A 23,074-nucleotide genomic window follows, 5' to 3' on the forward strand; every position below is an offset into this window, starting at 1 on the left:
TTGGCTGCCCGTTGTACCCGTTCTCTCAATGTCCTCCGTGTTCTCAGTGGTATGTCGTGGGGAGCGGATCGAACCGTCCTCCTTCGCCTATATCGGTCGATCGTCCGCTCCAAGCTGGATTATGGGAGCTTCGTATACTCCTCTGCACGGCCATCCATCTTACGACGCCTCAACTCCATACAACATCGGGGTTTATGACTTGCGATCGGAGCGTTTTATACTAGTCCCGTCGAGAGTCTTCATGCTGACGCTGGTGAGTTGCCACTCACCTACCGGCGCGATATACTGCTTTGTCGGTATGCCTGTCGGCTACTGGCAATGCCTGACCACCCATCTTATCGTTCCTTTTTTGATGACTCTCTCGACAGTCAATACGGGTTGTATGTCTCTGCCCTGCTACCCCCTGGAGTTCGCTTTCGTCGCCTCCTTCAACACCTTCATTTTTCACTCCCTGCCACCTTTCGAGTGGGCGAGAGCCACACGCCACCTTGGCTCCAGGCTCAGGTTCTTGTCCACCTTGACCTCTGCTCACTCCCGAAGGAGGTTACCCCCGATTCAGTCTACCACTCCCGTTTTGTCGAACTTCATTCGAAGTTCATTAATACGACCTTCATTTATACAGATGGCTCTAAGACCAATGACGGGGTCGGGTGTTCTTTTATTGTCGGGGCACAAAGTTTCCAATATCGGCTCCATGGCCATTGTTCGGTCTTCACAGCTGAGCTCTTTGCCCTCTACCAGGCTGTCCTTTACATCTGCCGCCACCGACATTCTGCATATGTCATCTGCTCCGATTCCCTGAGCGCTATCCAGAGCCTCGGTGATCCGTACCCGGTTCACCCTTTCGTGCACCGGATCCAACGCTCTCTTCAGCAGCTGGTGGACGTCGGTTCTCCGGTTAGCTTTATGTGGATTCCTGGCCATGTCGGTATCCCTGGGAACGAAGCTGCAGATGCCGCGGCCAAGGCTGCGGTTCTCCAGCCTCGGACAGCTTCTTGTGGTGTCCCTTCATCAGATTGTAGCAGGGTAATTTGTCGGCGCATTGTCTCGCTGTGGCATGCCGATTGGGCTGCACTTTCAGACAACAAGCTTCGGGCCTTGAAAGCTCTACCCATGGCTTGGACGTCCTCCTCACGCCCTTCTCGGCGGGAGGAGGTAGTTTTGGCCCGGTTGCGAATTGGCCACTGCCGGTTCAGCCATCGCCATCTGCTGACGGCTGCGCCGGCGCCGTTCTGCCCATGTGGGCAATTGCTGACGGTCCGCCACATTTTAACGTCGTGTCCGAATTTTAACACCCTACGTCTCGATATTGGCCTGCCATGTACTGTAGAAGCCATTTTAGCGGATGACCCACGAGCAGCTGCTCGCGTTCTTCATTTTATCAATTTGACAGCCCTCTCAAAGGACATTTGATTATGCTGTTTTCTTTTTTAATCCTATGTCTGTCAGTATGTCTTTCATCGTGTTTTCCGTTTCGTTGCTGTTTTAAACTTGTGACTCACGGTGCATTCCTAAAGTAGAGCCCGGCTGAGCTCTTACATGGCCGACAGCCCCGCACTCTACTTCATCTTCTGCGGCCTCCCACCTCCCGGCCGCGGGTGCCGCCACTTGGCCGGTTCACCGCCGACGACCTCGTCTGGGTACGGGGATATGGCAGGCGGCCAAAATGGAGCCCGGGCCGCATCTTAAGACACCGTGGCAGACGCCTGTATGAAATCCAGACGGACACAGGTGTTGCAGTGCGTCATTCGGACCAGCTTCGGCCTCGGGTGCCAACAACACCTGTTCCGAATGCCGCCACACCACCCTTGACTCTCCCTGATGCTCGGGATCTTGGCACATCTCCATACTCACAACGCCGCCCTCTACCCGTCATCGCGATGCCAGCACCAGAACGGATGCCACCAGACGACGTGCCCATGCGGGAACCGGAGGACCAACCAGTGTCAGAGTACATCTAGTGACCTTTTCAGGATGAAGTGGTACTGGTTGATTTGCGTGTGGATTTTCCATTGCCCATATTCGACAATTCTGTGCATTGACATATCCTGTCAGATGTAAGTGGACTTTGTCTGTCCACAATATCTTCCATGGCCAATCATTGTCCACTTCCATGCTAGCAAGAAATTCTGAAGTTAAGATCTCTCTTGCTGGCAGGTCAACAGGAAGCAACTCGTGCACATGGGTAATTTTGAATGGATAGCAAAGAAGGATGATTCGTAAGATTTTATGCACCATGCTCACTGGTATGTCCAATCTTCGAGCAATTCCCTATGCACTACACATTTGCTCATCACCACTCGTCTCCTCCTGCATTGCTGTGGCCACTGCTTCCATTGACGTTGAACCAATTTGTTTCGTCCCTCTACCAGGTTGCACACCAAAAGAACCCGTCTTTTCGAATTTCCAAATCATTTTCTCCAGACCCACAGCAGTCATCGGGCTAACGCCTTTTTTCAAACCCTACTGTGTCTGGAACTTCTGCAGAGCAACGTGTGTAGTCATCATTCTTGTAATACAGCCTTACAAGCAGAGTGCGATGTTGCAGTGAGACAGTCATGGCAAACGTTACAGTTGCATAAGGAGGAAAAGCTGTGTACCCGGCATGTTTATACCAATTTCAATGGGTCGTGCACACGACAGGTGTTTTCATTTACATGTTCTGACACATACAGCACGATCTACTGATCAATTTTCACACTATTTTTTTTTCTTCTGCCATAACGTTTTCCCCTGTTCTCTGATAATATTCAGCTGCAATTTGATGTCATTCTGACCAGTGGTGTTATTTCTACAGTGTTTCGAAAGTTTAACTTTAATTATAATCACCCTGTACACTGAATTTACACAACTCAGTAATTAATGTAGGCAGGCTGGCATAAAAGAGAATGCACTAATCAAACCCAATAATTAGAATAGTGTAATGTGCACCAAGTTACATGAAATAAGAACCCAGAAATAAGTGCATTTCCAGCCATTCTATACCTGAAGAAAAGCTATTTTTTTTTAATATTTAGTAACAATGTTTCCCATTTATATATTACATATACTGTAATATATATGAGCACAGGCTATAAATTTTTAATATATATATATATATATATATATATATATATATATATATATATATATATATATATAACAGAGGGAAACATTCCACGTGGAAAAATATATCTAAAAAGAAAGATGATGAGACTTACCAAACAAAAGCGCTGGCAGGTCGATAGACACACAAACAAACACAAATATACACACAAAATTCAAGCTTTCGCAACAAACTGTTGCCTCATCAGGAAAGAGGGGAAGGAGAGGGAAAGACGAAAGGATGTGGGTTTTAAGGGAGAGGATAAGGAGTCATTCCAATCCCGGGAGCGGAAAGACTTACCTTAGGGGGAAAAAAGAACAGGTATACACTCGCACACACACCCATATCCATCCACACATACAGACACCTGTATTTGTCTGTATGTGTGGATGGATATGGGTGTGTGTGCGAGTGTATACCTGTCCTTTTTTCCCCCTAAGGTAAGTCTTTCCGCTCCCGGGATTGGAATGACTCCTTATCCTCTCCCTTAAAACCCACATCCTTTCGTCTTTCCCTCTCCTTCCCCTCTTTCCTGATGAGGCAACAGTTTGTTGCGAAAGCTTGAATTTTGTGTGTATATTTGTGTTTGTTTGTGTGTCTATCGACCTGCCAGCGCTTTTGTTTGGTAAGTCTCATCATCTTTCTTTTTAGATATATATATATATATATATATATATATATATATATATATATATATATATATATATATATAGAGCCTGTGTTCATCTGGATGTTCATTAGAGTGTGGTGTAAAAATTTGAAGTAAATCCAAGAACTTTTCAAGATATTTGGTAACAATGTCATACGACTTGTCCTTATATTGGACCATAGTATAGATTGTATTGTATTGTATTGTATGTTGACCGGGAACTTAGAAACGACAGAGAGGCTCCATCCCCGCCGCAGCCACAGTGGTCCACAACCCCACACTGAACCCAGGGTTATTGTGCCGTTTATTTGGCCCCCTGTGCCCCCCCCCCTCCCCCCAGGGAACGTCTCATACCAGACGAGTGCTTGCGTGGTAGAGTAATGGTGGTGTACGCATACGTGGAGAACTTTTTGCACAGCAATCGCCGACATAGTGTAGCTGAGGCAGAATAAGGGGAACCAGCCGCATTCACCGAGGCAGATGGAAAACTGCCTAAAAACCATCCACAGACTGGCCAGCTCACCGGACCTCGACACAAGCCCTCCGGGTGGATTCGGGCCAGAGACCAGGTGCTCCTCCCCACTCCGGAAAGCCATGCATTAGATCGCTCAGCTAACTGGGCAGGCCATAGTATAGATTGGTCACACCCAAAATTACTTTTGCCATTTTAGCCATTATGCTTGCTAGATTACAGGATTTGACTACTTTTGTTGCTACACTTTTTCTGAACCAGATAACAATCTTCATTAGTGAATTAAGTTCGTGATTAAGACTACATAAATTAGCAAAATTTTGAACATGACAGCTTTACACATTTTCTAAACAGCTGTCTCTTAGCTAAAGCAAATGATTCCAGGAATTTGTAAGTCATCTGCATTATTAAATTTTTGCCCTACATTTTTATAAACTAAATGTAATTATCAAGATTACAGACTATTATTTTGCCAGTCTTTATATGCTGCCCCTACTATAAAAATATTCAGGCCTTGCAAGGCAATTAGCCAGTTGGCTATGAATGGCAGCTATTCAGTGTCTTGAATATTTATACTACATACAGGGAAAACTGAAAAACATCATACACTAACAAGGGAACCTCCCCATCGCACCCCCCTCAGATTTAGTTATAAGTTGGCACAGTGGATAGGTTTGAAAAACTAAACACAGATCAATTGAGAAAACAGGAAGAAGTTGTGTGGAACTATGAAAAAATAAGCAAAATATACAAACTGAGTAGTCCATGTGCAAGATATACAACATCAAGGATAGTGTGAGCTCAGGAGCGCCGTGGTCCCGTGGTTAGCGTGAGCAGCTGCGGTATGAGAGGTCCTTGGTTCAAGTCTTCCCTCAGGTGAAAAGTTTACTTTCTTTATTTTCACAAAGTTATGATCTGTCCGTTCGTTCTTTGACACCTCTGTTCACTGTAATAAGTTTAGTGTCTGTGTTTTGCTACCGCACCGCAAAACCATGCTATTAGTAGACGAAAGGATGTGCCTCTCTAATGGGAACCAAAAAAATTTGATCACAAGGTCACAGGTCAACAGATTCCTCCACAGGAAAACACGTCTGATATATTCTATACGACACTGGTGACGGCATGTGCGTCACATGACAGGAATATGTTGTCAACCCACCTAACTTTTACACTTGGTGAATGGGTAAAAAGATTCTTCTACCTTGCCCGATTTTGGTTTTCTTGTGGATGTGATAATCACTCCCAAAAAAGTGATTAAAACATTAGCGTCTGTCACATAAACTGAAAATAAAAGTTAAACTTTTCACCCGAGGGAAGGCTTGAACCAAGGACCTCTCGTTCCGCAGCTGCTCACACTAAACATGGGACCACAGCACTCCCAAGCTTGCTATTTCCTTGTTGTTGCCTATCTTGCACATGAACTACTCAGTTAGTATATTTTGCTTATTTTTTCATAGTTCCACACAACTTCTTCCTGTTTTCTCGATTGATCTGTGTTCAGTTTCTCAAGGCCTATCCACTGTGCCAACTTATAACTAAATCTGAGGGGGGTGCGATGGGGAGGTTCCCTTGTAAGTAATAACGTGGTCATAATTGTGAGTTGATTGATCATGACAGACAGTGATTGAAGAGTATTGTGATGAAAACTAAGAGAAAAAAGCTGCAAAAATCACTGCAGAACTGAATTTCGCCCTTGTGAACCCTGTTAACACCAAAACAACATGAAAGGAACTCCACGGAGTGGAAACTGCAGGGTGAACTGTAATTTCAAATGCATGTAATGGGAAAATGTGACGGAGCCATAAAACCTGGACTATGGAACAATGGAAGAAAGTCATTTGGTCAGGTGAGTCTTCTTTCACACTGCTCCCAACTTCTGACTGAGTTTATGCTCCAAGAGTGAAACATGGCGGGGCTGCAGTGATGATTTGGGCAGCCACATCAAGGTATTCCATGAGACTTGTCATTACACTGCAAGGCCACAATACTGCCAACGATTATGTGACCATTTCGGCTCATCAGGTCCACCCCATAGTACATTATTCCAACTGAAATCAGGACTCGTCTGAGAAGGCCACTGTTTTCTAGTCATCTAGGGGCCAACAGATACAGTCACGAGCCCAAGAGAGGTGCTGTAGGTGATGATGGGCTGTTAGCAAAGGCACTCATGTCTGTCTACCATAGCCCGTTAACGCCAAATTTTGCCGCACTGTCCTGATGGATATGTTCATCATGTCCCCATTGATTTCTGCAGTTATTTCATGCAGTGTTCCTTGTCTATTAGCACTGACAAATCTATGCAAATGAGGCCATGACCACTGCATTATCCATAGTGAGAGGTAATGCCTGAAATGTATTCTTGGTACACTCATGACACTGTGGATCACAGAATATTGAATTCCCTAACGATTTCCGAAATGGATATCCCATATCCAACTAACATTCTGCATTCAAAATCTGTTGATTTCTGTAATGTGGCCATAATTGTATTATTAATCTTCATACACGAATCACCTGAGTACCAATGACAGCTCCACCAATTCACTAGCCTTTTGTACTCATGTATGTGACACTAGCACCATCTGTATATATGCATCTCACTATCCCATGGCTTTTGTCACCTCAGTGTACTTCCTTGTTCACTGATTTCCTTCACTGTGATCTTGTTGATGAGTGAGAACTCAGATCTTCACAGAGAGGAATAAATTCATCATCTACTCCAGTTGTTTCCAACCTGGGGGGTAATTACCACATGGGAACTAAAATGAAATTTTCTTACTAACAGAAAAAATATTTCATTATCTTTCAGACATGAGACTAAATCAATTCACAACCCTTTGTTATTGCCATTTTGCTACATACTAATATTTATTTGATCACTACTACTACTACCACCACCACCACCACCACCACCACCACCACCACCACCACCACCGTCATCCACTTGAAACCTACTGCTGGATAAAGTTTTCCTCCACAGTTCCTCATCTGCTGCATTCTTCACATATATTCATCCATGTTGCTCCTGCAAGTTGTCTAATGCTACCTACCTACCTTTCATTACACCATCAACTAGGTCATTTTCTTATCTTTGAATCCAGCAGTGAGCTTCCTTGGTCCATCTACCATCTATATACTTACCTACATGTCCTGCTCACCTGCTTAGCATTTTTATTATAATCGTATTTTCAGATTCCAGTTCATTATATTCATTGGTTTGTGTGTCTACAACTGATTCCCAACATGCACTCCTCCACTGCTGATTAACCTCAGTTTTTGAATGATTTTTCAGTTTAAAAGTCCATAAATCACAACCATTTGTTAAAAACAGTAATGCACACTCATTTCAAATATTCAATTTTATGCATACAAGAAACTTCATTTTCAAAACAGTGTTTACTTTACCAAAGAATGGAAAATCCAGGATGGTTCAAAAATGGCTCTGAGCACTATGGGACTTAACATTTGAGGTCATCAGTCCCCTAGAACTTAGAACTACTTAAACCTAACTAACCTAAGGACAGCACACAACACCCAGCCATCACGAGGCAGAGAAAATCCCTGACCCCGCCGGGAATCGAACCCGGGAACCCGGGCATGGGAAGCGAGAACGCTATCGCACGACCACGAGATGCGGGCGAAAATCCAGGATGGAATGTAACAATGTAATTGGCTCCAGACTAGAGACTGGTCATGTGTGTGAATTGTGTGTGTGTGTGTGTGTGTGTGTGTGTGTGTGTGTGTGTGTGTGTGTGTGTGTGTGTGTGTGTACGTTATCTCTTTTTGACAAAGGCCTTGTTGGCCGAAAGCTGAATTTACTTTACCAGTAACATTTGTGCCGTTTTTACTATTCATTACCTGTCTCCATTCTTTGCAAGCCATCTTAGGGTGTGTGGTACTTTGCGTACCACTCTAACATTCCTCCCCCTCCTCCTCCTCCCCCCCCCCCCTTTAATGTTCCAGTCACAAATGTTGTGCAGGAAAAATAATTATCAGTAAGCCTCTGTGAGCACAGATCTCTCCTCTCACAGGTTACCTTCATGATTTTTTTCATCGTGATATAGTAGGGGGAACAATATAACAGTTGACACTTCTATAAATGTGTTCACAGAATTTTAACAGTATACTACACCATGATAAACAATGCATGTCTTGTAACATATATGACTGGATTCGGATGAACAACACCAGGACACATTTACACTTACTAAATGAACCTAGGATGTAATGCACTGCTTTCTAGGATCTTCTCTATTTCCTCTATCTTTCCTATCCAGCAAGGGTTCTAGACTGATGACCAACATTCTAGTAATATTAGAACAAGAGTTTGTAAGTTACTAACGTCATGGGTGGACAACACTTCCTGACGATTCTTCCAACAAACTTCAGTCTGGCCTCTGCCTTTCCTACAATTAGTTTTATGCAGTCATAACACTTTAAATTACTTTGTATGCACTCTCTCATATATTTAATGGATGCGACTGCTTTCAGTGCTTATTCAACACTCATAATTGTACAAGAATGGGCCTTTTCATCTGTTCACGCACTATGTGTTACATTTATTCATGTTTAGGGTCAGCTGCCAATTCCTGAACCAAGTGTAAATCCAACACAGCTCTTCCTGCAATTCACTATACTATTCTAGCAACACAACAGCATCATCTGCGAGCAGCCTTATGGTGCTTCTGTATTATCTGCTATGGCATTTATATACAGGGTCAGTCAGCTAAGTTGTTAACCTTAGATATTTCCTGAAGTGTTTAAGATGTCTCAATTCTGTTTTTGTCCAAATGAATTGTGAAAAAGTCCTCACTAAATGACAGTCTCTCTTCACAGCTATATAAATTTCAAAGATATTCCAGAATGAATTTCCTTCTTGGCAGATTAAAACTGTGCGCCAGACTCGACCCGAACCCACGACATTTGCCAGTCATGGGCAAGTACTCTACCAATGGAGCTACCCGAACACAACTCGCGACCCATTCTCATAGCTTTACTTCCTCCCGTAACTCATCTCCTATCTTCAAAACTTCACAGAAGTTCTCACGCATAACTTGCAGGACTAGCACTCCCGGAAGAAAGGATATTGTAGGGACACGGCTTAGACACAGCCCAGGGGAATTTTTTTACTTTGCAGTACAGTATATGCTGATGTGAACCTTTCTGGCAGATTAAAACTGTGTGCCGGACTGAAACCCGAACCAAGACCGTTTCTTTTCTGGGCAACTGCTTAACTGACTGGGCTATCTGAGAATGTCTCACAACTGACACACACAAACACACACACACACAGCGAGCGCGCCAGTACCTCATTTCATGCCTTCCACACTTCACAGAAGTTCTTCTGAGATACTGATGAAAGTGAAGCTGTGAGAATGGATCATGAATTGTACTTGAGTAGCTTAATTAGCAGAGAACTTGCCTGCAAAAGGTTCTGTGCTCAGGTACGAGTCTGGCACACAGTTTTTATCTGTCAGGAAGTTACAAAGATATTGCTATCAATGTTGTATTTTCAAAAAGAACTATGGTAATTTCTGCAGCTAGTATCATAGTTCTAAAAGAGAAGACTTCACTGGAATTTCACTTTTCAGAATCTGATTCTAGTTTCAGGGAAATTACAATACTTAGAACTTGGGATTTATCTGTTTTGAACAAGAAACTGATTGTCAGCTTATGTAGAAGATTGTGTTGTTACACAGAATTGTCGCATCAGGCTGATGAGACGCTCCAGCTTGTGTCACAGTTACAGGGGTCTACTTAAAAAGGTGGACTAGTGATGAAAAGATTAATTTAAAACAGTTACTAATCACACTTGACTACAAGTGGCTAGACCAACACACCAACTGCTGGCAAAGAATGTGGCATTTATGAATGATTCACCACTTAACTACAGTAACAATCCGTGCTTGTTTCTGCCAGAGACTAGAAAGAAACATGCATGTCAAATATCAAACAATCTGTAAAAACAGGAAACTGAGGTATTTTCGACTGAAAAAAAGGTAAATCTACATTTGTACCATTTGTTGATTTAGAGAAATCTTTTGAAAATACTGACTGAAATAAACTTTTTGAAATTCTGATATTAATAAAGATAAAATATGGGGAGCAAATGGTTATCTGCAACTTGTACAGAAACCAAACTGCAGCTTTTAAGAGTTCAAGGACAAGAAACAGAGGCAGTATTTGAGAGAACATACAGAGACAGGGTTGTAACCTATCTTACATGTTATTCAACTTGTACATTGAGTAAACTTCTGAAACAGAATTAAAGTTCAGGGCGAAGAAATAAAAATTTTGTAAGATACTGATTACATTGTAACTCTTCCAGAGATGGCGAAGGACTCAAATTAAACTCTGAAATGAGACACTAACAGTAGATGACTTTTGCTGTTTGGGCAGCAAAATAACTGATGATTGTGAAAGTAAATGGGAATTAAAATCCATGCAGACAATAAAAATGAAGTCTTTATGACAAGATAAACATTTCATATCACTTTGCAATATTACACCTAGATATCGAATCAACATACCTGTGTCAAGCAGCACACTACTAATGCCGTATTTGAACATTACGGGACTATTTTTCCTGCTTATCTGCATTATCTGACATTTTTCTACATTTAAAGGTAGCTGCCATTCATCACATCAACTAGAAATTTTGTGTAAGTCATCTGGTGTCATACTACAGTCACTCAGTGACAACACCTTCCCATACACTACAGCATCAACAACAAACAGCCACAGACTGCTGCTCACCCTGTCTATAAGACCATTTATGTATACAGATAACAACAGTGGTCCCATCACACTTTCCTGGGGCACTCTGGATAATACCCTTCTCTCTGATGAATACTCACCAGTGAGGACAACATACAGGCAAGCCACTCACATATCTGGGAACCTACTCTATCATATGCTCATACCTTTGTTATCAGACTACAGGAGGCACTGTGTCAAATGCTTTCCAGGAAGCTCAATGGTATCTAATCATTAATGAGTTTCTTCAGCTCAATGTGAGATACCTGAAGCAACTGGAGCCACTATCAAAGTAGAGGAGAAAGCAAGGTAATGGCAGTACGTACAAAGCCCAACATCAACAAAACAGGGGAGAAAAGCAATGGTTTCATTTCAGGCCTACCATTTGGAAATATACAGGGCATGCCAGGTGGAATGGTCAACATTCAGGGTTACAACGGGAACTAGCATTTGTAGCAAAGACTTGCAAGGCCCACACTGGACTGCTTGTAGTAGCTGAAGGCTGTGGTAGAATGTAGTAATAAGGGTGAACATATCCTAAAGGCCCACACTAGAGCTCCTATAGTAGCCAACAGCTGTGTCAGAACATAGTAGCAGTATGCATCTCCTCAAGTCCCCTACTAGAGGATTTTTGCAGTAGCGATGTTTGTATCAGGACATAATAGAAATGTACTTCTCCTCAGGGTCCGCAATAAAAACTTTTAGTAGCTGATGGTTGTGTCAGAACGTAGCAGGAGTGCGCATCTCAGCAACATCTCTATTAGAGGACAGCCAATGGCCATGTCAGAATGCAGGTATGGAAATCAACTCTCAAGGCACCTACTAGAAGACATCTGATGTCTGCATCATAACATAGAAGGCGATAACATCTCAATGGCCTTACTAGACGACTTTTAGTAGCAGACAGCTGGGTCAGAACATACTAGCAGTAGACATCTCCTCAAGATCTCTACTGGAGGATGTCCAGTACTGATGGCTGCATCAGAATGTAGCAGGTGCGAACACCAACTCAAGGTTTCTAATAGAGGACTTCTGGTAGCCAATTTCTACATCAGAATGTAATAGGTATGAACAACTCCAGGCTCCTACTAGAGGATTTCTGATAGCTGTTTCAGGAAAGGAGTAAACATCTCTCAAGGCACGGAGGAGTAGTTGTAGCTGATGGCAGGGTCGGGGATATAGTAGGAGTGTGAGTCTCCTAATGGCCCCTAGTTAAAGATCAAGAGCTGCAGACTGAGTGGATGTGAGAAAGCAAAGACTAACAGCTGCACACAAGAACAGTTGTTTCAGTACCTCTAAAATTTATTACGATAGCATAAGGAACTTCAGAAGATGGATGCAAAAATCATCTGAAGCTGTTAATTTTTTAAACACAGAACAATAAGTAGTTGCTGTGTCATTTCTTCAGTATTATTACCACAGCTGAGCTGTTTGACCTATTCAACTCTGATAAATTCATGTGAATATGGATTTCTGTGTAAAGCAATAGAAGCACCACAGCGCAACTGTATTTCGCAAGCATTGCCAGCAATAACACGCAAACCCTCTTTTAAATCTCGAAATTTATTTACTATATTTTACATGTCCACGACATTGAATTATTACAAAACCGACAGAAATAACATACATATTGAGATTGAATACATATAAAAAATCAGTTACAAAGGAAATTCAGTAACATACAGATAGAAATTAATAACAGTAAAAATACAGGGAAAAATATGTACCACAAGTATTGATAAAATACAGACAGGAAGATTAAAAAAAACAGCAAGATAATTCTCTTCAAATTCTGTGGAGAGCCCACTATTTGACAACTTTGACTGCTTTCTTAGCTGCAGCAAGATCACTTGTAGTAGTGTGTCCAGCAGGTTCCTGTTAACAGACAAATAGATGTTGATGCTCCTGCAGGCCACCACAATGGCAAATTTCATCATCACTGCTGAAGCACTATTTTGTGAAGTTGACTTTGCATTGTGAAACCCCAGTTATCAATCTGTTTAGCATTTTTTCTTATCACATAAGGTAGGTCTGAACCTGCCACTGGTTCTCCTTTGACACTTGTTTCGTGTGCTTTGGGTGAAGGATCTTGTCAAAGTTCCACTAGGCGAGCACCAGGAATTGAAGGCATTGCTGTAGTTGCCTGCATGAAGCGCTTTCTTCAAATTCTGGGGAGAGCCCACTATTTGATAATTTTGGCTGCTTTCTTAGCTGCAGCAAGATCACTTGTAGTAGTGTGTCCAGCAGGTTCCTGTTAACAGACAAATAGATGTTGATGCTCCTGCAGGCCACCACAATGGCAAATTTCATCATCACTGCTGAAGCACTATTTTGTGAAGTTGACTTTGCATTGTGAAACCCCAGTTATCAATCTGTTTAGCATTTTTTCTTATCACATAAGGTAGGTCTGAACCTGCCACTGGTTCTCCTTTGACACTTGTTTCGTGTGCTTTGGGTGAAGGATCTTGTCAAAGTTCCACTAGGCGAGCACCAGGAATTGAAGGCATTGCTGTAGTTGCCTGCATGAAGCGCTTTCTTCAAATTCTGGGGAGAGCCCACTATTTGACAATTTTGGCTGCTTTCTTAGCTGCAGCAAGATCACTTGTAGTAGTGTGTCCAGCAGGTTCCTGTTAACAGACAAATAGATGTTGATGCTCCTGCAGGCCACCACAATGGCAAATTTCATCATCACTGCTGAAGCACTATTTTGTGAAGTTGACTTTGCATTGTGAAACCCCAGTTATCAATCTGTTTAGCATTTTTTCTTATCACATAAGGTAGGTCTGAACCTGCCACTGGTTCTCCTTTGACACTTGTTTCGTGTGCTTTGGGTGAAGGATCTTGTCAAAGTTCCACTAGGCGAGCACCAGGAATTGAAGGCATTGCTGTAGTTGCCTGCATGAAGCGCTTTCTTCAAATTCTGGGGAGAGCCCACTATTTGATAATTTTGGCTGCTTTCTTAGCTGCAGCAAGATCACTTGTAGTAGTGTGTCCAGCAGGTTCCTGTTAACAGACAAATAGATGTTGATGCTCCTGCAGGCCACCACAATGGCAAATTTCATCATCACTGCTGAAGCACTATTTTGTGAAGTTGACTTTGCATTGTGAAACCCCAGTTATCAATCTGTTTAGCATTTTTTCTTATCACATAAGGTAGGTCTGAACCTGCCACTGGTTCTCCTTTGACACTTGTTTCGTGTGCTTTGGGTGAAGGATCTTGTCAAAGTTCCACTAGGCGAGCACCAGGAATTGAAGGCATTGCTGTAGTTGCCTGCAGGAAGCTCTTTCACAATTCTTAGTCCTGGTCGCCGATGCTCGTGGTCAAATACGGGGTGTCTGGAATCAGTTTTCTGTTTTTCCTATCAATTTCTGAAGTTGGTTTCATGAGGATCTGTTGGAGCTGTACCCATAATTTGGTAAAGCTTACTGACAGGAGCTGCCTCCACTTTGAGCAGATCCTTCCACCTCCAGGACCAGGACATCTAAAAAGAAACAGGTTTCTTGTAAAATCGATACCACACTAACATTTATTAACAAAAAATATGATTATATGCGACATAAGAAAAAAAAAATAATTGAGCCTGAATTGAGGATTTCTGAGCAAGAAGAACACAGCCTGTTATTTTGGATACAGAAGTAACTTAGGTGTACGCAAGGGAAAAGTGTTGGGACCTTTGCTTTTCATGTTATATATTTATTACCTGGCAGACAATATTATTAGTAACCCCAGAGTAACCTGCACAAGGTGCAGTTTTGGAACATGAGTTAATGTTTGAAAAGGACCTGATGGGAAAAGCATTCACAAGTTCTTCCCCAAATTCCAATTGACAGGCATCAAGGTTGATGGTCTAGTGGGGAATGATTGGCTCAGGCAAGCTGTGGTTATTCCTGAAAACGTCACAAAGGTTTCTGGGATTACTAAGCAAAATCCAAGGAAATCCATCCAAAGAATTGTAGCAGAGACTGGTCTGAAGCATTCCAGTATGCAGAAAATACTGAGACAGAGCCCAAACATGTTTGCATTCAAAATCCAAAGCCAGCAGGACATACGTATACGAGCTGTGTGACAGACTTTGCAAACCAGATTTTCACAATGATTGATAATGAAGAAGGATTTGATGTTTGCTGCATCTGGTTCACAGATGAAGTGCACTTCCACCAGAATGAAAGTCATGAATAAGGAAAACTTGTTATTTTGGTGTTTCAAAAATTTCAATTTGCATGAAGCAAAACCACTGTATTCTCCCAAAGTTATTGCTTGGGCTGCAGTATGTAGCAGGGGCATTAGTGGCCCCTTTTTCATGCAAGAAACGACCACTAGTGAAGGTTACGTTGCAATTCTGGAACAATTAGTCTCTCACAGCTAGTGTTGGGAGTACTGGGCAATCCATGCGAGATGGGGCCACACCACATACCACTGAATGGGTGCTTTGCTTGCTTGATGAATACTTTGGAAACAGAGTCACTGCATTGGATAACTGCAAATTTACTGGTGCAGAGATTGAGTGTCCTCACTCCTTGTGACTACTTTTTGTGGGGCACACTGAAAGAAACTGTCTACTGGACCCATACTACCATGCTAAACAAGTTCGAATCGGCAACCTGTGCAGCATCTGAATCCATTGGCCATTGAGACATGGCAGGATATGATGGCAACTTTCTTTATTATTATTGTTTCAATTTATTGGCTTTCGGTTCATGCCCATGTAGCCATCTCAATAATAGAAAGATGATATGACAGCGTATTGGAGACAATACTCTTCTCATTTATGATGATACAAACATAAGGACAACACAACACCCAGTCCAGGACTCGAGAAAAATCTCTGACCTGGCCATGAATTGAACCCAAGCCCTTTCAGTTAGCAGTATGCCTTGCTGATCGCAAAGGTACAGGTACCGAGGCAGACAAATGATAAATTTCATTGTTCTTTTGCGCCACCTCCATACTGCGAGTTGTGGACATTCCATAAATTTAAAGTTTGTGAAAAATAATGATAACCTACATTAGCTATGACTGGAGATATTCAGTTGAAAAAGTCTCAAAAAATGTTTCCATGCAGGAGTTACTGACATTTTATTATTAATGTGACTTGTGTACACTGTTCAAAGACTTAAGCACACAAATCAATGGCAAAAAATATGAACTTTGTATTAATAATGTACAAATTTTTATATTTTCTTAGCAGTGATGAATATATTTTGTGGCATACCATTGTTTTCCTGTAACTATCACAGCACTACTGTCACTTCTCATATCTCGTCTGCAAAAGCATCTACACACACTTATCATTTGTAGATGTCTTCTTAGTTTTTACGACTCTGTAAAAGTTCTGATAAATATGTGATATCCAATTCAGTGCTGATATGCGGTCTTGTTTCTTCTTTGGGTCAACTGAAAGTGACCCGAAGTAATTCTTTCAAAAACTGGTTCAGATGCTGGAGGACGACCTTGTTTGTTTAAGTTGACTTTCTTCCTATCTTCCCCATTGCACAAATTGCACACATCAGTAAACATACTTCTCAATAACAGCAAAACCTCAATCACTTGGTAACATGGAATGTCCAGAAAGTGGTAAGTGGTACTGAATGGAGGAAAACCTTCCTTTTGCAATTAGCGGCATCCAAACATACACAATGTTGCAGTTTTTGTTTTGCTTGGAGCAGTTGTTTGAAACTGCAATCAACTTATTCCCTTTTATGTTGCGATCTTCCAAATACTTCAGTAAGCAGCTGTCTAATTCCTCTAAAGCCCCTGATGCTACTGATTCATCCCAAACAAAGAAATTACCGGGTGACAAATTACAGGGATGACTGCTGAAATATACACACATAAAATCTTAATTTTTCCATGTCTTTTTTGACAGCTTTCAATTCAATTTCTTTTGAATCACACATTGGGCAAGTAAGTGATTTTGGCAGTTTGAATGAAATGTTGAATTCTTCAATAAAAATGAGGTGATACTTATCAAAAGATACAAGATTTGCTTTGATATCATGACAGTATTCATTTTTATAGTGGTTGTAGTAACTTAGAACAGAATATTGCATCGGCACATGAGACTTATGAATATTATCTTTTCTACTGCAATGACTTTTGTATTTCAGAATACTTTCCATATTTTCCTTGACTAATTGCACATCTTCCTCTGAGAGTAGTAGCCCCTGTTTGAAATTTTCATTGCATATTTTATACTCTGCCTCTGTTGTGCTGCAAGCCAGGGATGCTTAAAAATGCAACTTTGCAAATTTCAGTGCTTCTGCCATCTTTTATAGCTCTGTATCACACAGTGTTGTTATGCCTGCTAATTTTGTTGCCTGTATATCTGCTTCTTATGGGTTCTAGCTGCATGGAACAAAATAAATAAGCATTCTACCTAATGAAGTCCCCAATGTCCCAGAATGGCTGTAGAAATCTCTCCCAAACCCATTCAAAACATTTTTAGTACATTTACAAGAAGCACCAACTAAATTTCTTACCTCAATCACTGTATCTTGTTTAGTAGAGTATTCGAGTTCACTAGTCCTTGCAAGTTTTCTCAGTTGTTTCTTCACTTTTTTTGACATTTTCATTGGGGTGTCTTTATTCCCAGGATAAATTCTGTTGTGGTAGTGCCATCTAAGAATAAAGCCTCTACATTGTCTTTGGAATCACTCGTCACATAAGCGTTACAGGTCATAACAAACAAAGTGAGATATGCACTGGCAGCAGTTTTTTTTATCTGTTGTGGTATGTAGACTGTGAACCTAACACAGAGAAGAAATTGGAATTGTTTTATTTAAAGTAGTATTAACATTTAACTATGCCATACAGATGCTGTATGCCTGCTTGTAGAGGTTTGGTGGGTTGGTTGGGGGGGGGGGGGGGGGGGGGGAGGGAGGGCAAGTCCCATGACCTACAGTGGCAGAAACCAAGGGAGAAACAGCACATTCCAGACCAGGAAAAATGAAAACAAGCAAACAAACAGGTAAAAGGACCACTGGGGCAACAGGACAAGGAAACAACAGGAAAGTTGGGTGGAGCAGAGGATGGTACATTCCTACTGAGTGAAAAATGTCACGTGGTGGGAGTCTCCTTGATTGCATGAAGTTTATTGGACAGGGGGTGGAGGTAGCCTCTCAAGAGTTGGCCTGCAACTAAGCAAAAAGGGATTTACCATACTGCTGCAAATCCACCTCTGGTGGTATAATGGGGAATGATGGGGTAGGTGCCTACTACCCCTAGCCAGATGACCAGCCAGTTCATTACCCAAGACACCTATGTGGCCAGGAACCAAAAGGAAATCAACCAAACAACAGCATCGCCAAGATCGACAATACTGTGAATGGCAGAGACCAAGAACCGCAGGAAAAACAACAAGTTATAGCCTGAATGCCACTCATTGAGTACATACATAATAAAACTCGGGTGAACATCATTTAATAAAGCAGAGGGGCCCAATAGATGGCTATCAATTCTGCAGTAAACACACCACACGTGGAAAGAAAGAGATTGTGTTCTGTGCCAACAGAAGACGTGAAGCCACATCCCATGTGACCAGCAGGCTTAGAGCCACTGGTTTAAGAAACAATGGCACCCTGACATTCCCATAGGGGCATTCAGAACAAACAACACAATTGGGGTGATGGAGACTTGTGGACCCCGGAAGACATCCATCCGAATCCAGGGCCGAGGAACTAATCTGGGGTGGGGGGTTGGGTGGTGGAGAGAACATGGGGGAGAGGCCAAGGAGGAGAGATGGAAATCATGGCAGAGAGAAACGAGGCACAGCCCAACCAGTAAACACACCCAAGGACAGGTAGTGAGGGCAGGCAACAGCCCAAAGCAGCAAAAAGAATAGAATACAAAGGGTGAGCAGGAGAAGAGCAAGTAGTGATGGTGTACGAAACCAGGCACTCATACTGCCAAATCAAAAGGGGAGAGATGCAAGCATTAACCAGAAGACTTACCAATACGGCTAGTGTGAAAGGCACTGGTGGCTAAATGGATACCGTGCTGGTGAATTGGGTCTAAGAGGAGCAGTGTGGAAGGGGCAGCTTATCCATAAACTGGAGAAACACTTTCCAGCTGAGACAGAATTAATGCCTGATAAAGGTGGAGAAGGTTGAATGATCTGTGCCCCAAGATGTGTGGGTAAGGAAGTGAAGAGCATTGAGTTTACAAAAACAGCCAATATTTAGATGACGGTCATGGAGCAACCAAGCAAGCTTGTTGTTAAAAAGGCCCAAGAAACAGAACTGTTGGGTGTCAAGGCAGAGCTCCAGATCAGGCTGGGCCATAGTATGGTGACAGAAATGCACCACCCTTGAGAGAATTGAAAACCATGCAAGTGTGTCCATGTTGAAGTGTGCCGGATGGACCCCTGGAGTTGTCGTTCCTCAAAGGCCACTGAGTGGGAGCTAGCCCAAATACAGAAAACAGCCACATACAGAATAGGAGTGACAAACGGTCCATCAGAGGCCATAAGACCATTAATAGGGATGAGAGAAAGAAGTACACTAACACGGAGCCCTGTGGAACACCATTCTCCTGGGTACAGATATTCAAGAATGGTGCCAACCTGAACTCTGAACAGCTGTTGGGATAAGAACTGGCAAATAAAAATTGGGAGGGTGCGGCCTCAAAGGCACCACTCATGGAGTGTAAGGACGACGTGATGGCACCAAGCTGTGTTGTAGGCCTTACAAAGAGCAAAGAAAACTGCGACAAGAGGGTGGTGCTGAGGAAAGGTCTGCCGAACTGCAGTGTCCAATCGAAGCAGATGATCTATCAGATGCCATCCCTACCAAAAGTTGCACAGGTAAGGACATAAAATATCCAGAGGTTCAAGGATCCAACTTGCAGGGGACACTGATCATGCTGATTGGCCTGTAACTATCAAGGGATGACAGAGCCTCACTGGGCTTACATACAGGACCCACAATACTGTCTTTCCATTGAGAAGGGAAAATGCCTTAAAGACAAATATGGTTAAACACCAGAATATTGGCATTGTGGAGGCATGAGGTGTTGAAGCAATTGATTATGGACAGAATAAGAGCCTGGGACTGAATTGTGAGAAGAAGAAACGGCCTGAGGAAGCCCCCATTCAGTGAAAGGTTCATTGTAGGTTTCTGCCTGACAAGGAGTAATTCATAGGCGGGAAGCTTCAGACTGCTGTTTCCAGAGGAGTAACAAGGCAACACCATGCCATCACAAAATGGGTTGTGAGGTGTTCCGTGAGAACTGATGGATCTGTACAAAGGCCACCTGGAAGGAGAAGGCCCAGAATGGAAGATTGCTGCTGACAAACTGGGAGGGTACGGAGTGTAGCCTAAACCCATGACAAATGGACAGAAGAACCTAGAGAAGAGAAAGCAACCCCTAACACACACACACACACACACACACACACACACACACACACACACACACACACACACACACACACACACACAATTGCTCCTTTTATTGTTTTTGTTATGGTTTTAGGGCGCAAAACTGCTATGGTCATTAGCGCCCGGTCTGTGACTTGGGAGGAACAACAAAACTGGAAACCAGCAGCAATGGGAACAAAACTCAAAAAATTGGAAAAACTAAAAAGCTTTAAAAAACCACTACAGAATAGGGTTGGTTGTCCCCAAAAAGTGCTTCAAATGACTGACGTCGCCTCACTGGCACTAATAAACTAGAGAACGCGATCGGCTGAGCGCGTGTCATCTGCTAAAATGGAATATATATCAGGTGACAGCTGTAGACGGGCACGTAACGGAGTGAAATAGGGGCACTCAAGTAAAAGGTGTCTTACCGTCCACAGCTGAGAGCAGTGGGGACAGAGTGGGGGAGGATCGCCACTTAAAAGATGTTGATGGCTAAAAAGACAGTGCCCTATCCCGAGTCTAGTTAAAATTACCTCCTCCTGATGACGTGTTCGGGAGGAAGAGGTCCAAGCACAGGAAAGAGCTTTCATGTCCCGCAATTTATTATTGGGAAGTGTCGACCAATGTGCGTGCCATAAAAAGGCAACACGACGACATAAAACACTCCGTAGATTGGCGAAAGGAATCATGCGAATAGCTGGCCGAAGAAGAGAGACTGCTGCCTTGGCCGCTATATCGGCTGCCTCATTTCCACGGATACCAATGGGTCCTGGGATCCAGAGGAACGCCACAGAGACACCCCCCAAGTGGAACAAGTGGAGGCAGTCCTGAATCCGGTGGACCAGAGGGTGGACAGGGTAGAGAGCTTGGAGACTGACGAGAGAGCTGAGAGAATCTGAACAGATAACATACTGTATTTGCTGATGGCGACGGATGTATTGGACAGCCTGGAGAACAGTGTAAAGCTCTGCAGTATAAACCGAACACTGGTCGGGAAGCCGAAATCGATTTGGGGTGTCGCCAACAATATAGGCACTCCAAACACCTAATGATGTTTTTGAGCCATCAGTGTAAATAAATGTGGCATCCTTCATTTGTGCACATAGAGCAGCAAATGCGCAACGATAAACAAGTGAAGGGGTGCCATCCTTGGAAAACTGACAAAGGTCACGGAGCAGGCAGGTCTAGGGACGGAGCCAAGGTGGTGCTGTACCCCAAGTTGTCAAGAAAGTTTTAGGAAAGTGGAAGGAAAGAGAATGGAGCAATTGACGGAAGCAGACTCCCTGTGGTAGTAGGGAGGAAGGGCGGCCTGCATACCCTACATCCAAGGAGGCGTTGAAAAAAATGTCATGGGCCGGATTTGCAGGCATGGAAGACAGATGGCTAGCATACTGACTCAGAAGGACAGCTCGCCGATTGGACAGCGGAGGTTCAGCAGTCTCAGCATAAAGGCTTTCCACAGGGCTGGTGTAAAAAGCTCCAGACACTGAACATAATCCACGGCGGTGGATAGAGTCGAGACGACGAAGAATAGACGGCCGAGCAGAGGAGTAAACAATGCTTCCATAGTCCAATTTGGATCGCTCTAAGGTGCGATAGAGGCGGAGGAGGACCACTCGGTCCGCTTCCCAGGAGGTACCATTCAGGACACGGAGGGTGTTGAGGGATCGCAGACAGCGAGCTGAAAGATAGGAAACGTGGGAGGACCAGCACAGTTTTCTGTCAAACATAAGACCCAAGAATTTAGTGACGTCCGAAAACGGAAGGTTGACAGGTCCTAGATGTAAGGAAGGTGGACAAAACTCAGTATGACGCCAAAAATTAACACAAACGGTCTTAGTGGGAGAAAAGCGGAAGCCTGTTTCGATGCTCCAAGAGTGGAGGCAATTGAGACATCCTTGAAGACGTCGTTCATGAAGGCTGGTCCGTTGAGAGCTGTAGTAGATCGCAAAATCGTCCACAAAGAGGGAGCCCGAGACATCAGGAAGGAGACAATCCATAATAGGATTTATGGCAATGGCAAACAGTACAACACTTAGCACAGAGCCCTGGGGTACCCCGTTTTCTTGGGAGAAAGTACGGGAGAGAGTAGTGTTCACCCGCACTCTGCCATAAATTTGCGAAGAAAAAGGGGCAGCCGACCTCAAAAGCCCCAACAGAACAGTGTGCGGAGGATGCCTGTCCTCCAACAGGTATCGTATGCTCTCTCCAGATCAAAAAATATTGCTACCGTTTGGCTTTTCCAGAGAAAATTGTTCATGATATAAGTGGAGAGGGCAACAAGATGGTCAACTGCAGAACGATGCTTCCAGAAACCACATTGGGCAGGTGTTAAAAGACTGCGGGACTCCAGCCACCAAGCTAAACGGCAATTCACCATATGCTCAAAAACCTTCCATACACTACTCGTGAGAGAAATGGGGCGATAGCTAGAGGGGAGATGTTTGTCCTTTCCAGGTTTCGGAACAGGAACGACGATAGCTTCCCGCCACCGTCTGGGAAAAGTACTGTCAGTCCAAATTCGATTATAAAGGTGAAGGAGGTAACGCAGACTATGGTATGGTAAATGCAGCAACATTTGAATGTGGATACCATCCAGTCCTGGGGCGGAATAGCGAGAAGAAGAGAGTGCATGTTGGAGTTTCCGCATGGAGAGAACAGTATTGTAGCTTTCGCGATTTTGAGAGGAGAAGGCAAGAGGTTGCATTTCCGCAGAGCGTTTCTTCGGGAGAAATGCTGGCGGGTAATTTGA

The 23,074-nt window shown here is 43.2% G+C and overlaps 1 protein-coding gene and 1 long non-coding RNA gene across 2 annotated transcripts in view; both read right to left on the minus strand.

The window, feature by feature from the left end:
• LOC126248264 (uncharacterized) overlaps positions 1-23,074 on the minus strand; it is a 127,410-nt gene that overhangs the window by 51,862 nt on the left and 52,474 nt on the right. The gene's annotated exons all lie outside the window — the stretch shown is intronic.
• Positions 12,534-23,074, minus strand: part of LOC126248270 (uncharacterized) — a 36,454-nt gene continuing 25,913 nt past the window's right edge. Inside the window, exon 3 of the long non-coding RNA XR_007545449.1 lies at positions 12,534-14,444. This is a non-coding gene — a long non-coding RNA (uncharacterized LOC126248270). The remainder of the gene's footprint in view (positions 14,445-23,074) is intronic.

The sequence above is a fragment of the Schistocerca nitens genome, chromosome 3, assembly GCF_023898315.1.
Source record: "Schistocerca nitens isolate TAMUIC-IGC-003100 chromosome 3, iqSchNite1.1, whole genome shotgun sequence".
In the NCBI taxonomy this organism is placed as follows: Eukaryota; Metazoa; Arthropoda; class Insecta; order Orthoptera; family Acrididae; genus Schistocerca; species Schistocerca nitens.